We start from the raw sequence: 13,395 nt of genomic DNA, 5'->3' as shown, positions 1-13,395 counted from the left end.
GGGCGGGTCAGGAGAGGTCTGCCACGCCATGTGGTCACCTTTGGGCAGGTGGGAATCGAACTCATGCTGAAGTGGCTTTAGCTTCTCAGTGCTGTGCTTTAACCCGCTGCACCACCAGGGAGGGCAAGTTAACTCTTTTTTGGGTCATTCACCAATTGAACACAAGATGAGGCTAATGTTTCATTTCCAACATCTCTGTCTCCACAGAGCCAGGCAGAGAAACTGTGTGGTCCACACTGAGGACGGTGTCGTGAAGCTCAGGAAGGTCACATCATCCCCACAGGGGTGGACACCCTGACCACTGCTTGGGAGCACTGCGTGGCACTCATTATCGGTCTTGCACTAGATGGGATTATGAGCCCCTGAGTCTGGGTCTGGCACAAAGCACATGCTTAACAGTCCCTGGATGGCAAGTAGATACGGGGACAACCTTGGACAGCCCCCAAACGACTGATGGACAGGGAAACTGGCACCGGAGAATCCAGGGCCGACACCTCTGCCTCTTTCTTTGATCTGTCTGGCTCTATAATTCTGTTCTCTCTGTGGACTGGCTTTCCCGAAGCAAGTGTGGTGTCAGCTCTGGCTGACTACGTGGAAGTGCTGTTTAAATCCCTCAGCATTGTGCCTCCCTGGTTGCACAAGGGGTTAAGTCAGCACTATGAACCTATCGGCAGCCACTGCAGCATGAGTTCAATCTCCAGCCAGGGAGCTGACCCACATGGCTCAGCAGACCTCTCCTGTCTCACCTGCTGCTCCCCTCAGCAGTGTATTTCAGTAGATCTGCCTGTTCTGTTCTCCACTCTGTCTCTGGTGAATCTTCTCACTCCCAGCACCTCTGGCCTGTACCCCAGTTCTGTATGCATAAATAAATAAATCTTAAAAAAAAAATCCTGCAGCATTCACCCACACAGTGCAGCTGTTCAGGGTCTCTATACCCAACTGACTGGCCACACTTGTCCATGACTCTACTTTGGTCAATTTGTGGCCCAGAGGTATGGCCCCTGCAAAGCATGTGGCCAGCAGGAAGTAGCAGGCACTCCTAACTCCTAACACCCTGCAGCGGAACAGGCAGCTGGATGACTTTTGTTCAAGGTCACTCGGCAGTAACGTGTGGACTGGGGATAAGTGCCGACGCTCACACCTACCCCTGCCTCTCCAGCCACCTGCCCTCCTGACTGCTTGCTGTCTGTTTTGCTCAGATGTGTTCTATTGGCAAATGGCTCTCTCTCTTCTGCTGAGTGTACAGTTGAGCAAGTGCACTTTTTCCCCAACCCCGCTTTGCAGTGGCACTCCCCTCCAGGCTGGGGGGATGACGCCCCTTCCAGGTTAAAAGTTGTGCATATGCAAATTATCATCTATAAAATGGCAGAATGTTCCCCTCCAAGGGCTTCCAGAAAGGACAGTTATGGGGGTTGAATGGCAGGTTAATTCTGATCCACAAATTAATTTTGTCTCTTTGTATATCAAGGGTGTGCGAGACTTATTTAATTTGAAATAAATGTAATTATAGAAATGAATGAGCTATCAAAATTTTAAACATATGATCCATCAATATTGGCATGATGTGAGTGACTGGTTATTATAAATAAAATGGGTCTTTGGCAATATGGAATTCAATTTCCCCCACAGAGTGTCTCATTACGTCTTGACATCTGGGTTAATGCTAAATTACAATCCTTAATTTCTAAATCGGAGCTTAATTTCTAAATAGGAGGTTAACATAAATAACCTCTCCAGCTGTGGGACTTCTGGGAGCTTGCAGAAGAGAAACTTCAGGGCACAACAGTCTGTGTTTCTGTGAAATGATAGGCACCTCCAAATTTTCACCCACCAGCCAAGTGCAGGACTCGGGGCAGAGGAAGGACCCGTAGTGTCAGCGCATCCTGGCCACTGAATGTTTCCACCACCGCATCTGTTGGCTGTGACTGGCTGAGATCACGGGGAGGACACACTGCCAGCCCAGACAGACAGAGCTCCCTGCTACCCGGGCACCCAGACCTACGACAGCACACTACATCCATCGACCAGTATCAGTCCATCATCCTGGGGGAGTTTATCCAATCTCACAGCACAGGGGCCACAAGGAGAAGGGCAGCACTTCCATCCAACCCACCCACCATCCCTGCGGGACACCAGGGACCTTCACAGCCCACATGCAAGATAAACCGAGAAAAGCAGACTGCTATATGAGATTCATGGAGGAAAAATACTGCCGAGCGAGAGAAAGCCACACTCATCCCGACTGCTCAGAGGAAAAAGGGACCTGAGAATGTTTCATTGAAAGAAGCAGGATAAAATCTCAGCAAATGTTTTTGCTTGCATGAACTTTCATCAAGAAAATCCATGAGGTCATGACTCCCACAAAACAAGCACAGGGCCTCTGGAGACAGGGAGAGACTTGATGAAGGGCATCAAGGGAGAAAATGGAGGTGGGTGCCAGGGAGCCAGGGTGTCTGAGCACTGCTGTCCTCACCAGAGGCAGGGAGGAGCAGAGTCAGGAGACGTCGAACTGATGACAAGTTTTCCCGGATTGCTGGGGAAAAAAATAGGTGCAAATGATAAAAATTAATAGATTGCATATGGGGGCGTGAGAACAAATTCAATATCATCGTGAACTAGAATAACTATTCCTAAGGAAGGAAGAGGCTTCTGCTGGAATGTCCTTCCCCCAAGTCAGGTCCGGCCTGGCCCCACATTCTCCTCCTCTGGTGGTGTCTCTGGTTCTCCAGGCCTCTGGCTGCTGCCGCCTGCAGCTGTTCTTTATCGTGTGCACTAGTTTATTGACTATTTCCTTACTTATCTGTAAGATCTCCAAGGGCAGGACTTTTCTTTTTTCTTATTCACTGCTATCTTCCCAGTGTCTGGAACATAGGTTCTCAATTGTTTTTGAAGAAATGAAAGTGTGGAAGTATCAATCAAATATATTACCACACAGAAAAATGACTAGCTAAGGAACTATGTATGTGGATCCAAAAGGATCAAAGCAAATGCCCGTCAAGAAAGACAAATTACACTAACACTTCCCAAAACTTCTCGAATTGCATGCTGAGGACCAAAAATCCTTACGCCACTAGGGAGAATTACATGCCAAGGGCCAAGAATCAAGCCAGCCTCAGGGTTTTCTTCAGTTGCTTCAATGCCAGAAGGTTGACAAAGCAGTTGTGGATATGAAGGGGAAGACGCCCAGCCTGAGACGTTCCAGACGTAGGCCGGGCTGGAAGAAGGCAACCGAAAGAGACTTCTAATGAATCTGCAGTCCTGACCTCCACCACGAGCCACACCTGAGAAAGTCAGCCCAGAAGGCCCGGCCTCTGGCCACCTCAAAGAACAAATGGAGAATGAGAAAAGCTGTGTTAGCAAACTCCAGGTGTCCCCATGCACTCAGCCAGCCCCAGCTGTCAGTAGCCCACCTCTGTGGCTTCTAGAATGCGGCAGCTCAGGAACCTCCTTCACAAGAGCTTCTGGGTGAAAGGTGGGGAATTCACACAGAGAAACCTTTCTAAAGCGAGGTAGGTTGGCTAGAAGAGAGTTGTTTTGCGGGGGCCCTTGGTGCAAGCTACAGAATCCAGCCAGAAGAGTCAGGCCTTTCGTGTTTCAACAGAAGTGAGGCTGCTTCGTTGCCTTCCCAGAGAGATGAGAAGATTTGCACTTTCAGCTAGGGAAGTGAGTATGTACGCGTGGGAAGTGAGATTGCACTTCCTAACTGCTTGCTGTTGTTTCTGAATAAATATTTTGCTAGTGAAATCGCTGGCAGCCTGTTTGTTGGAGGCAACTAATAGAAGGCATGCAGTTTAGTTATGAGGGTGAGAATAACCCCCCTGCCCCCCCCCCCCATCGTGGTGACACTAACTCTGTGACTGACTGTAAGATAATCCACTGAAAATGCCTCTCCTTGGGTGCGGCTTAATGGCACCCTGCTGAACTGGGCCAGGTGTCCTGAAGAGAGAAGTATGTCTCGTGGCCTGCGTCCTCAATGTCTGGAAGGTGGGGAAGGCAGAGGGACTGGGCAGCAAAGGGCTGATCTGGTAGCAGCCCCTGGGAGGATTAGAACCTCCAGTGGGCCTTGAAGCAGCCCTGGAGTTTCCTTCCCACCCACGGAGTCTTTGCGCCCTGTGGTAAATCCAGTTGATGGTTTCTGCTCATTTCTTGGGAGGCTTAATCTGTTTTATTGAATTTTCAGATTCTCAAATCAATACCTATAATAATGCCCAGCAGAAATAAAATTCCGCTCCAGGTATTTTGCCAAAGAGTTACTATTTACGTGTAGCTTGTTTCCCTTGAAGGCTTCAAGTAGCTTAATGAGTCTCACCATAAGGCAGCCTGGAGAACAGGGAGTCCCTCGCTGCCACCTCCAGGGACCTCACTCCCCTGCCAGGGACCGGCAAGCACAGCCACGAGGCCACTGGCCTGGGTTCTGGTCTTGGGAAGCCGGTTTCCATGGACCCTGGTGCAAGTCACTGAACCTCCCTACAGTGTCCTCATATGTAAAATGAGGGATATGATAAGATAATAAGACTTCTCTGTGTTAGGAAAATTACATGACAGTGTGACTCTCAGCCCCTACCAGGCCAGCTGCTGGTCACATTGGGGTGGACAGAGGAGAGACAATGGGGTAGAGGGCAGGGGCTACTGTCAGTCAGGTTCATTCTCTGGGATTCTGACTGAAGGGGAATTGTAGAGTAGTGGGAGGGGGGCTTTGAAAGGGAGGAGGTGTAAGGGGCTGTGCAGGGGACGCAAAGGCTGGTAAATTCTTAGGAACAGGAGGGGGAGTTGACCACCTGAATGGGAGGCGGGAGGCCGAGAGAATTGTGGGTTTTAGGCCACTTGAGTTGGGGTCGCTTCTCCTTGGAGAACCTTCTGTTCCTTAAGAGGGTCTTCTTTCTACTTAGGTATGGGGAAGATGGGTACTACCCCTCTGTGCCTGGAAAGCTCTGTGAGTTTGAAATGAGGCCATCCTGAGGTCTGGCAAACCATAGGGATGGTGTGCTAATTCTTCCTCAACTTATCCCCAGAGAGCCTGACTGGAGGTGGGTGAGCAACACAATTTATATTCCTAGAAGACAGAAGGGCAACCCCAGGATGTCCAGCTGCTCACCATTTTGAGGCTAGGGTGTGGTCCCTCATGAAGGGTTTGGTCACCCTTCCCACCACCTTTGCGCTCTCTCTCAGCAGTGCTACCACGAGTGGGCTTGGAGATAGGCAGAAGGATGAAACGAGATGTCTGTATCTCCTAAGAGGCTTCTCAGAGTGGCTGGCGCTGGAGAAGCAAGGGCTCTGGGAGCCTAGAATCATCCATCATTGGCATGGGGCCTTACATGCCCATGGGAAGCTAGTTTCCACGCTCCCTGAGGGTGACGGATGAAGTCAGGGAGTGTCTTGCAGCAAGGGAGGATTGAAGTTGGTCTTGAAAAATGAGAAAGGCGCATGACTGACTCGAGGATCACAGGACCTGAGACTGGTTTGTTTTGCTTCTAGGCCAGGAAGGAGCCCTGCTTTCATTTTACTCATTGGCAATAGAGGCTTCGGTGCTCATTGAGGTGTTCTGGGGATCAAGGACACACTGTGGGAGGGGTCCACTTGATTCAGGCAGCACAGGGATGTGTGGTCTGTGAAAAGTATAAAAACAATAATGAAACAGACTGCAAGTGGGTCTGCTTGTCTTGTCCCCTTACACCTGCAGTTCCAAACAATGGCAGGTATAAATTGTTCCTTTGCAAAAAAATTCTTTGTGGCTTTAAGTTCTAAGAAATTGCTCCGAGTGTTTACAGTCTACATGTGTAATCTTCCAATGAAGTTTTATTACTTATCCCTTAATAAACATTGGCGTCTACTGGAGGATGATTTGAGAACTCCCTGCTACACAGCCAGCCTCCAGCACAGTCTCAGCTGCATGAGCGGCAAGATCAAGTCACTATAACCCAGAGTCACTCGGGCTCAGCACATGTGCAACTCCTGTTGGAATAAACTGCTCAGGCACAGCCATTGTGGAGACAGGATCTCAGAACTTAGAGTACTAATTAGCATTCACTATGGAAAACAGTGAAGCCATGCAAACCTTGAGGTATAATGTTTTTGCTTAGTAGGTGCAGATTTTACTTCATACGTGAACTATTTGGCAGAATTCAAATACTATCTTTAAAATGTAAATTTATATTTTTAACCATTATTGGTTATTTTAGAATGAAATAATAAATCAAGAAAATAAAACATTACCTCACTGCATGATTTAGCGATTCCATGTAAGCTGTACTCTGCAGATGTTTATGTTTCATGATGTCACTTATTTGTTATGATGTAATTATTTACATAAAATATTATTGTCTTAGTCTTGAATTAAAACCAAGTTAAGTTGCTAGGTAGATACAAATAGTGTTGAGAATAATAAGTAAAAATTAACACATTAATATTAAAAAGTGAAAGTGAACATTTGGGATTCTTCATTTCATGTACTACAGTACTTGATTTCTTTTCTGTTAGGTTTTTCTTAATTTTCTTTTTCTGAGTGATTTTGTGTGTGGTTTGATGCTCAGTAAGAAAAAAGGATCACAGTTTGTTCTTTTCTGGGCATCAATACTTTCCAGTTACCTGCTAATTACTGGCTGTGATTTGTTGTAGAGGGGAGGGATGTTTTGCTGAATCCGGTGTTAGATGCACCAGCCTACTACATGGAGGCCTCTGTGTTTATTCTATCAGTACCTCTGTTCCCAGTCCACCTGGCTCACAGGATGACCCCAGGCAAGTAGGAGACCTTTCTGTGCCTCACTTTCTCTGGCTGAGTGGAGAGAACCATTCTCTCAAGGCTTGAGAGCCCTTAGGCCATGAGTTTCCAAACCTGAGTTGACTGGTATGTGAGAGAAGCAAAACTCAGGTGCTGAGGAGAGAGTTGTATGGTGCCAAGGGCTTAGACATACACAGAGCTGGCTTCTTCACTCACTGTCTCTGACCTTGGGTAAATATTTGTCCATTCTGAGCCTCAGTTTTCTCAGCTGGAAGAGGAGCTCATAATAGCTCTTTTTGAAGTCTGTGGTCATGGTTAAAATGAGGAACACACCCCCAGAGCCCAGCCCGAGGCCTCCAGTGAGTGTGCTGTCGAGAGAAGTAGGTTCCTAGGAAATCCCACAGCTTGGTGATAGAATGACAGAGACCTAGAAGAGTATAAGGAGGAAGAGAAAGATCTGTCTTACTAAGAGAAAGCGAAGCCAGGGCAGAGTTAAAGGAAGAGGGCTCCTTCCACATGCTGACTGCCCTGGTCTTGCCCAGTGTACCCTCAGTTCTTCCCACTGTGCACTGGCTCCAGTCAGACCTCCAGGAAGCACAACCCACAGCTAGCTGTCCCACAGAACCACCTGGACAGCTCTTAAGTAATTCAGGTGCCTGAACTCTACCCCTAAGATGTTGATACCATGGGTATGTGCTTGGAGCTCAGAATTTGTAGTTTTTAATAATTATTATTGAGTAAAGTCCATGTGACACAAAATTAACTATTTATACAGTGTACAGTTCAGTGGCACTTAGCCGACTTGCAATGCTATGTAATCATTCCCTCTATGTAGTGCCGAAACATTTCATCACCTAAGTAACCCCTCTCCACCCTCCCACCTCCCAGCCCCTGGCAACACCAATGTGCTTTCTGTCTCTACGGGCTGATGTGTTCTGAATATTTCCTATGTGTGAAACTACACAAAAAGTGACTTTTGGGGGTCTGACTTCTTGCATTTAGCATAATCTCAAAGGTCATCCAAGAAGTCACAGGCATCAGTGCTTCATTTTTTTGAAGAAGTCTGTTTAGATATTCTGTCCAGTTTATTGATTGGCTCTATTTGTTTCGCTTTGTTTTTGAGTTGTATGCATTCGTTGTCTGCTTTTAGTATCAGATTAAGATTGGTTTCAAATATATGTTTAGGAACATTTTTTCTTTTTCAAACTTTTGGAAGAGTTTTGTAAGTATTAGTGCACTCTTGCAGGTCTGATAGAACCTCACCCTCCCCACTCCAGACTGCAGCTTCCAGGCTTTTCTTTCCACCTACCTCTTATTCAACAAAAAATACCTCTTCTCCATGTTTTTGCTGGTGCAGTTTCTGCTGGATCCGATGTTCAGTTTCAGGCAGACTGCAGGACTCTCTCATGGAGTGTCAGCTCTTTGTTCAACTTTTTAAGGAACCTCTACGTTGTTTCTATTGCAATTACAACACTTTACTTTCCTACTAGAAATATACAAGGCTACCAATTTCTCCAAATCCTCACTACTTATTATTGTTCATCTTTCTGATTATGTTCAACTTGATAGGTGTGAAGTGATGTCTCATTGTGGTTTGCTTTTCTATTTCCTTAATAAGCAATGACATCAAATATCTTTTCGTGTTGTATATTTTCCTTGGTAAATGTCTATTCAAGTCATTTGCTTACTTATAAAAGCTAATGGTTCATTTAAATATATGGGTTTTTGTCTTATGCTACTGAGTTGCAGCAGCTCTTCATATATTCTGGACAGTTAACGTAATCAAACATATACAACATTTACTTTCATCCTGTGAGTTGTCATGCCATTTTCTTAGTAGTGTCTTTTGAAACATTAAGATTTTAATTTTGATGAAGTATAGTATATTTATTTTTCTTTGCTTGTGTGTGCTTGGGTATCACATCTAAGAACCCATTAACAAATTCAAGGTCATGAATATTTCTCCTTATGTTTTCTTCTAAGAGTTTTCACGTCTAGTTCTTTGATTCCAGTTATGCTGTGGTGTGAGTTAGGTGAACAATTTTATTCTTTTGTATGTGAATATTCAGGTATTCCATCGTAATCTGTTGAGACTATTCTTTCTCAATGGTCTTGACACTTTTGTCCAAAGTCAATTGGTCATAGATGCATGGGTTTATTTCTGGACTCAGTTATATCCCATTGACTTCTATATCTATTCTTATGTCAGTACACCCTTTTTCATTACTGTACCTGTGTAGAACATTTCAATATAGAGAAATATGAAGACTTTAACTTAGTTTTACTTTTTCAAGATTATTTTGGCTACTTGGGGGACTTTGAAATTTTATAAGAATTATAGGATTAGCTTTTCTATTTCTCCCATTTTCATTTTAAACTTGAGTAATTTGAGTTTTTTCTCTCTCAATAGTCTTTCTAACTAAGGTTTTGAAATTGTAGATCTTCTCAAAAAAAAATTTAGTTTTGTTAATTTTCTCCATTGTTTAACTATTCTCTCATTTCATACACCTATGTTTTGGTCTTTATTATTTCTTTTTAAAATTTTTTTCTGGTAACTTTGAGTTTAGTATGTCTTCTTTTTATAGTTCCACAAGTTTAAAATTAGATTACTGATTTGGATCTTCATTTTTAAATGTATGTATTTATAGTTATAAATCTCTCCCTTACCATTGCTTTCATCCATTAGGTTTTAGTATACTGTTTTTCATGTTAATTAAGGTCAAAATGTTTTCTGATTTCACTTGTAATTTCTTTTTTAAATTTTGCTACATTGAGTGTCTATGAATTTGTTGTTTAATTTCTACATACTTGTGAACTTTACATTTCTTCTTTGATTGATTTTTAGTTTCATTTCATTGTAGTCAGAGAAATCTCTTAGTGTTTCAATCTTTTCAACTTTATTGAGACTTCTGTGCCGCATATATGTCCTATTCTGGAGAATGTTCCATGTGCACTTGAGAAGGATGTATATTCTGCTAACATTGGGTCTAGGTTGTTTATAGTGTTGTGCTCATCTTCTATTTCCTTCTTGTTCTTCTATCTACTTGTGACAGCCATTATTGAAAATGGGCATTGAATTCTCCAACTATAGCTGTTCGACTACTTCTTCATTCAATTTTGTCCATTTTTGCTTCATATATTTTTCAGCTTCATGGCTAGGTGCATAAATATTTAGAACTGGTTTACATTCTTGATGGATTGTTTTTATCAGTATATAGTGTCCTTCTTTGTCTCATAACTGTTTGTGTGTTAAAGTCTATTTCATCAGATGTTAGAATAATCACCTAGTTATATTTTGGTTATTATTTGAATGAAATAACTTTTTTTATCCCTTCATTTTCAACTTATTTCAGTATATACTTGAATCATATTTTTTATCCACTTTACTAATTGTTTTTTGAATGGCAAGACTGAACTACTTACATTTAAATTAATTACTACTAGGGAAGGAATTACTACCACAATTTGTTACTTGTTTTCTATGTATATACCATTTTTGTTCCTCAGTTCCTCTGTTACTGCCTTCTTAATGATTAGTTGTTTTTTCTAGGGTGTTGTTTTGATTTCCTTCTTATTTTTTCTTCAGTTAGCTGATGAACATAATTGATATCCTGACTATTTAACAATTCCACTTGAATTTTGTCCAGTTTAGTCTCAGTAGTATACAAAACTGATCCTTCTGTGTCCCCATATAACTGTCACAAAATGCCTTTTTATACATTGTGTGCTGGTTAAACTCAATTTACGAATTTGTCTTTTAAGTCCTACAAGAAGAGTGAAAAATCACAATTTGGTGACAATTATATTTATCTTTATCAGTGGACTATGGCCACTTTAGATTGGGTGGGGATACTCTCTCTGAGGAGGGGACTTTGAGCTAAGATACCCAAGGAGGCAGCAATGGGAAATTCTAGGCTAAGTACATCAGGCAGAAGGAGCACGTGTTAATGGTCCAGGATAGAAATAAGTATGGCTTGTATGAAGAACAGAAGAAAAGGTCATGGGTAAGGAAAATAGTGAGAATGAGCTTTTTTGTTTTTTAAAGATTTATTTATTTATTTATACAGAGCTGGGGTACAAACCAGAGGTGCAGGGGGTGAGAGACAGAGTGGGGAGCAGAACAGGCCTACTGATGAAGTACACTGCTGAGGGGAGCAGTGGGTGGGTCAGGAGAGGACTGCCTGCCATGTGGGTCACCTCTGGAACCAGGGATCAAACTCGCATTGAAGCGGCTGCGGCCAGCTTGCAGTGCTGCATCCTAACCAGTTGCGCCACAAGGGAAGGCCCGAGAATGAGCTTTTTAAATGACATGGAGTCACTCTGAGAATATATTGTTTCTAGTATATTCTCTGCCCCTGAGTGTGTAGACCCTGTCAGGGTAGTATAGTCACTTCTAGAGTGTGCCGTCCTGTTTTGACAACAGAAGAGAAATAAGAAAAGGCATCTGCTCATTTCTACAAAAGAAATATAGAAAAGGTAAACCAGACTAAAGAGATTAATTAGGGGTAGAAAGAAGGGACCTCAAAAGGGTCAGAAAACAGCATGAAATGAACAAGATATCAGGCATTGAGGCAGGAATGACACATTCCTGACCATATCTTTTAGTAACTCTGACTTTTAGAACCACAATAGTGTTGTACATGTCCTTTAAATAACCAAATAAATAAATAAATAAATAAAATTGAAATGACTAGGGCCAGGGGTTAAGCCAAGATGAAATATAAATAGTATGAATAACATAACCACATTATAGGATGTGGGGAGGAAAAGAAATAATCTATGTAACTGGGGAAAAGTAGGCTTCTTACTCAGCCTATTCATTCAAATGTAGATCCTACCCCCAAACACCCTCACAAACACACTTGTATAATGTTGCATCAAATTTGGGCATCCTGTGGCCCTATGAATTTGATACACAACATTAACTACCTCAGGTGGTAAAAGCTGGTGCCATCTACTGAGATGAAGACTGGAGGAGAAGAACTCTTGGGGGTGCATGTTAACTTGGAGGTACCTGCTAGACATCAGAGGGAATACCAAGCAGGCAGATTGATCGATCTCTCACACTGGTGCCAGGTGCAAAGTCAAGTGAGACATGCCCTTGTTTTCTAGGCGTTTGCTATATGGTGGGGAGTCAGGCCTAAAACAGATATTTCAGCAAAATATGACAAGTTCTCTCCTGAGACTTTATCATGTGTTCTGCCTAGAGCTGGGCCTAGCTAGGGAGAAAGGAATCCAAGCTGATTTGGCAGGAATCGACCCCTTGGGGTCCCCTACTTCTCTCCCCCAAAACTCATTGTCAGCATGTGATGCAAAGGCCAGATCCAGAAGGAAATGAGTCATTTTATTTCATTTCATTTTTACAACCAATGCATTTAACTGAGTTGGTCCTGTTTTCCAGTACTTGGTAAGTCAGGTCAACAACATTGAGCAGGCACAGACATAGCTATGCAGAAGTGTGTGTGCGTGCAACACACACACACACCATTTTTCTGGCTTCCAAATTTCTTAAGTGTTAGGTCATTTTCCTTCCTGGCCAAATGGCGGTCTGCCAAGTGCTGGGCCAGCCCATAAATCGTCCCGCCCGTAATATAAAACATAGCCCTTATTGACAGCAGGTCTGCTCATAGCAGCCGCACTGCCAGCTCGTAAAGCAGAGCCCGGTGTCACTCCCACCAGGCCGAGGCAATAAAGGACGTGGGGGAATTACCTCGTGCTCCACAGCTGGCCGCACGGCGGGGACAAGACTGGCCCTTGCGGGGACAAGGAGAACCTGACGTGTTCGTCTCTTGCCTTGTAAAGAACTAACCGTTAGACTGTTCGAACTAACTCCTCCCCTGGCCCTGAACAAGACTATCAGGGAGAGAGGCAGCTCCCTGAAAGAGCCACTGGCCCCCAATCCTGACCACACAGTGGAATCCAAAATTCTCAGATAGGAGGGAAATGTCACCTCTGGCTCTTTGAACAGTGTGTAGCTGGGGCTGGTTTCAACGAGGTTTGCTGTGCCCAAAGACCTTGGGTCATGTCAGACCAAGGCGTGCAAGACTCCAGCTCAGACCACCCCTGAGCAGCACAGCCCTGCTGGAATCAGGTTCCCCAGGGAAGGGGGTTTTCCCTTCATTTAGAGATCCCCCTCAGAAGGTCCTCAGGGACTACTCCCTCCCCAGGACTATCTATGCCCAACTCTTCATTTTCTTGCATCTCTGACATCCTCTGTCCCCAAAGACCACCTCCACCTTATGTCAAAATTCAGAAGAATCTCTTTCTTCTTCCCAATGTCAAGGCTACCTCTGTCGGCTGCCTTCCTTTCTTCTCTCTTGTTTCAACAGGGATATTGTCCCGCCTGTCTAAGGTCAATCTCCCCCTACCTTGCTGGCTGCCCACATTTTGACTCCCACCATTCACCCTGATACTCATCTTCCCCTTGCCTGTGTCTCTCTCTCTCAACTGGATCCCTCTCGGCAATTCTTTCCCATTTAAAAAATCACAAAAACAGCCCTCCCTGGTGGCGCAGCGGGTTAAAGTACAGCACTAAGAAGCTAAAGCCACTTCCGCATGAGTTCAATTCCCGCCTGCCCCAGAGGAGATCCACATGGTGTGGCAGACCTCTCCTGACCTGCCCGCTGCTCCCCTCAGCAGTGTACTTTGTCGATCTGCCTGTTCTGCTCCCCACTCTG

This window comes from Condylura cristata, unplaced genomic scaffold (assembly GCF_000260355.1).
Source record: "Condylura cristata isolate star-nosed mole 26May11 unplaced genomic scaffold, ConCri1.0 scaffold00002, whole genome shotgun sequence".
Taxonomy (NCBI): domain Eukaryota; kingdom Metazoa; phylum Chordata; class Mammalia; order Eulipotyphla; family Talpidae; genus Condylura; species Condylura cristata.
Note: the sequence above shows the minus strand (reverse complement) of the source record.